At 41.3% G+C, this 4,499-nt stretch overlaps 1 long non-coding RNA gene across 1 annotated transcript; it reads right to left on the bottom strand.

The window, feature by feature from the left end:
- Window positions 1-3,288: 3,288 nt before the first annotated feature.
- Window positions 3,289-4,299, bottom strand: LOC124175803. The gene is made up of 3 exons (XR_006869240.1): window positions 4,258-4,299; window positions 3,701-4,025; window positions 3,289-3,435 (listed from the first exon to the last, which is right to left on the bottom strand). It is a non-coding gene; the product is annotated as an uncharacterized LOC124175803 (long non-coding RNA).
- Window positions 4,300-4,499: the final 200 nt, after the last annotated feature.

Genomic DNA, 4,499 nt, shown 5'->3' with positions numbered 1-4,499 from the left:
GTTTAAAAGAGCAACCTTAGTTCTATTCACTAGCTGTATTTATAATGTGTTGAATATTTTTAGGTAAACAAATTTTCATAAGTATTATCGTAACTATAGGACTGACGCTTAGTACAATTACGTACATATCAGTGTTTTTATGAGTAAGTGAGGGGTCTAAAAATAAAATGAGAACCAATGATAAGTTATGAGTAAAATATGTATTCTAATGTTAACTGTTTGTACAAATTGAATTCAATTTTATTAAATGTGTGGAGTATTTTTATTCTGAAATCAATTAGTTTACAATCAAATTAACTTCATGCAATGTATTGTTACAAAGGGTGAAATCACCCGTTTTGCCCTTTTTTTAATGATCTAGTAGTCATCATAGGTAATAGACGTTTATAAACCTCTTATGTCTTTCAAAAGAATAAGGTTGCTGCGTCAACCAACATTATTGTAAAAACAGTCTTGTTTCAGACTTAAAAGGATGAACACATATCTTGCAATTGAAGCTTTTTCACGACATTTATTTACGCCTTTGATTTTGGCTTGACAATCAAACTCACAAATCTGTATTTATTTCCGTAACGTCTAAGAACGTTACACTGGTGTCAGAAGTAGGATTTTGAGTTTCTTTTCGATTGGGTCAATTCAGTGCGTGAAATAAACTATAAGCAACAGTCTATGACACGTTCTCGTCGTCGGGAAAGTGGCGGAGAAAAACATTCCATCACGGAAAATCCGCGGGTTCCCGAGACAATTTGTGCACCTTCAGTGGACTCTTTACCTGTCCCTGCGATGGTCTCAGTCTCACAGATCGATCTACTAAAGATTTTGAGCCAGCAACAAGAAGCCGCCGACGAACATCAACGACAGCTTCTGGATGCGGCTAGTCAACAACAAGAAGCCGCTGTTCGACAACAACAACAACTTGTCCAGTTGCTTCAAGAGCAACAAAAACAGCGGAGACGAAAAGGAGAGGCTCGAGAGCGTTCGGAAACCAGTCTTCATGACCTGCTCCGGACGACTGTGGTGGCTCTTTGATCCGTCCATCAAATGAGTGGCTCTGAAGAACCGGCCGTTACTCCTCGAGGTTCCAGAGTCGTTACTCCGCTCAAGCTTCGTCTGATTGAGGTGTCCAAAAATACCTCAGAAAGACGAAGTTTAGAGCACTCGAAAAAGACAAAGCCTCAAAATTACAGAAATAAAAATAGTTATAATAATTTTAAACAAAGAAATCGTGGTTCTTTTCAAGACCACAAAAACAAACGTGAAATTAGAAACGCGGTCATGACAACGCAAAAGGGGTTAACTTGTATATTTTGTAAAAAAATTGGACATGACGTCAACCATTGTTTTCTGATTAAGAAAATTAATGGGGAGCCGATGCAAAGTTCGAATCTGAACTCTTATAATTGTCGTAAGAAAGATGTAGAAATTAGGGAAGCAAATCCTCAGTCGAGCTCTTCAACAGAAACTCGTCCAAAAAACTGATTTCGGATGATTTGTCGGGGCGCAAAATCATCGCAGATTGTTAATAGTGAAAGCCCTATTAGAGTACAGTTCTTGATTAGAAGTCTACGACAGTCTGGCATTTGCGCGCGCGGTACTGTAAATGGCGTCGATTGTCTTTGGGTAATAGACACCGGCGCAGAAGTAGCCGTAGTTCGATCGGGCCTCTTCGAATCTGAAGACCAGATTGTTCCCTCTTCATCCCTGCGAACAGCCACTGCAGAGACGACCCCGGTTTTAAGACAGGTTACTGTCCAAATTAACCTTTTTGGGTGTATCGACTCTCCAAATAAGGTTTTTATAGTAGATAAAGAGGATGAAGGTATTTTGGAAATAGACTTTATTACAGCTCATAACTGTGTTATCTCGACCAAGAAAAATTCACTAGCTTCAAACAATCGCGAAATAGCTCTTTGTACGAATAGGAATGGAATTTATTGGACTCCTCCTAGAATTCGGGAAATAGAACTTTTTAAGGAAGATTTTCAACAACACTTTCCTTCACATTTACAGAGCCTTGTTGAGAAATCTTCGATTTCGTTGAATCCAGTTCAGTTAGAATCGTTTAAATCTTTTTTGCTAGAATTTGTAGATTCTTTCGCCGAAGATAGTGGTGATAAGGGCCGATGTACTTCCGTCAACCATAAGATCGACGTCGGAGAGAGTTCACCAATTGGTGAGTTGTTTAATTAAACAAGCTCCTCGAAGACTCCCTCTCAACGCCCGAGAAGAGGTAAAGAAGCTTGTGGAAGACATGCTAATGAACGATGTGATTGAACCATCGTCTAGTTCCTGGGTCTCACCAATCGTCCTTGTTAACAAAAAGGACGGATCCAAACGATTTTGTATCGATTACAGGAAGCTGAACGATATAACGAAGAAAGATGCTTACCCTCTACCCAGAATCGACGAGACACTCGACCTGATAGCGGGTGCAACTTGGTTTAGCACCATAGATCTTCAGAGCGGATACTGGCAGATCGAAATGGATCCTCTAGATAAAGAGAAAACAGCTTTTGTCACAGGTTTAGGAGGATTATGGCAGTTCAAGGTTATGCCGTTTGGTTGAAGTAATGCCCCGGCTACCTTTGACCGAATGATGGAGGCTGTTCTCCATAGGCTCACTGGCAAAATATGCCTCGTTTATTTAGACGATATAATCGTCTTTGGCAAGAACTTTGAAGAAGAAGTTCAAAATCTCAATCAAGTTCTTGCCAGGCTGAAGCGAGCAGGCCTAAAAATGAGCCCGAAAAGATGCCATTTGTTCCAGAAAGAAGTAGGCTTCCTCGGACATATCGTCTCAGCACAAGGTGTGAAGACCGACCCATCCAAAATCGAGAAGGTTTCTTTTTGGCCGACACCTTAGAATAAAGAACAGATTCAAAGCTTTTTAGGCCTTTGTACGTATTACAGAAGATTTGTAAAAGGTTTCGCTAGTATAGCTAAACCTCTCCATCACTTGACCGGAATCAAGATTCCTTTTGACAGGACCCCGGAATGCGAAGAGGCTTTCAAGAAATCGAAAGAAAATCTTATTTCTTCGCCGATTTTAGCTTATCCAGAGGTCGAACTTTCTTTTATTTTAGATACAGATGTCTCTCTTTCAGGAATAGGCGGGGTTCTGTCACAAATTCAGGGAGGTCAGGACAGAGTGGTAATCTATTTCAGCAGAGTTTTGAGTAAAACTGAGAGGAATTATTGTGTCACTCGTAGAGAACTTTTTGCTGTTGTTAAAACCGTAGTACATTTTCACCATTATCTGTACGGTAGGAGATTTTTGATACGTACAGATCATGCTTCTCTCAGGTGGCTACTTCCGTTCAAATCTCCCGAAGGTCAGGTAGCTAGATGGTTAGAAAGGCTCGGTCAATACGATTTTGACATTCGTCATCGAGCAGGAATTCATTATGGAAACGCTGATGCTCTCCCCCGAAGACCCTGCGAGGAAATGCCAGAGTGTAAACAGTATGCACGATTAGAGAAAAACCGAGACTCCTCTCTTTTAATACGGAAGATTCCTCTCGAAAATAACCTGGAGGAATGGAGAAAATCACAACAAGAGGACGACACTTTGACTCAAGTGAAGTCTTGGAAGGAAGCGGAAACTCGCCCGGACTGGCAGGATATATCTTTAGCCGATCCAGATTTGAAAATTTTTTGGGCTCAATGGAACTCCATCCGTTCAATTGATGGAATTTTATACCGAAAATGGGAATCTGCAGACTTGAAAGAAATCAGGTGATAACTTTTGGTTCCCAGGACACGAGTTCCGGAGATTTTAGCTCTTTATCATGATTCTCCTGCAGGCGGACACTTCGCCTCAAATAAAACTCTGGGCAGAATTCGCAACTTCTACTTTTGGCCCCGTTGCCGGACGGACGTTGAGGAATGGTGCCGAAGATGTCGAATCTGCACGGCAAAGAAAGGACCTCGAGCGAAAGGACAAAGCTCTCTTCAAATTTACAACGTGGGAGCTCCATTTGAAAGGATAGCGATGGACATTCTCGGACCTCTCCTGACAACCCATTCTGGAAATAAATATGCTCTGGTTATTGCTGATTATTTTACTAAGTGGCCTGAACCGGTCCCTCTCGCTGATCAAGAAGCCTCCACTGTAACACAGGCATTCGTTAAAGAATTTATTTGTCGACACGGAGTTCCTCTAGAACTTCATACTGATCAAGGCCGAAATTTTGAATCAACCTTAATGAAAGAGCTTACTCAGAATTCTGGGGTCAGAATAGAGCGTCTGAATCGAACCTTGCTACAGTATTTGTCGTCCTTCGTAGAGCAGAATCAGAGAGACTGGGACTCCTGGATCCCTCTCTTCCTCTTATCTTACAAATCTGCGATTCATGAGACGACGAAGCAGACGCCGGCCTTCATGCTTACTGGAAGAAATTTTCGACTTCCATCAGATTTAGAGAAAGACCCTGTTTCTGTGCAAAGACAGCATCAAACAGATTATGCCCTTTCATTACGACAACGTTTAGAAGAAGTTC

Source organism: Neodiprion fabricii, chromosome 2, assembly GCF_021155785.1.
Source record: "Neodiprion fabricii isolate iyNeoFabr1 chromosome 2, iyNeoFabr1.1, whole genome shotgun sequence".
NCBI lineage: Eukaryota > Metazoa > Arthropoda > Insecta > Hymenoptera > Diprionidae > Neodiprion > Neodiprion fabricii.
The sequence above is the reverse complement of the archived record's forward strand: the minus strand, read 5'-3'. Positions and strand labels throughout refer to the sequence as shown.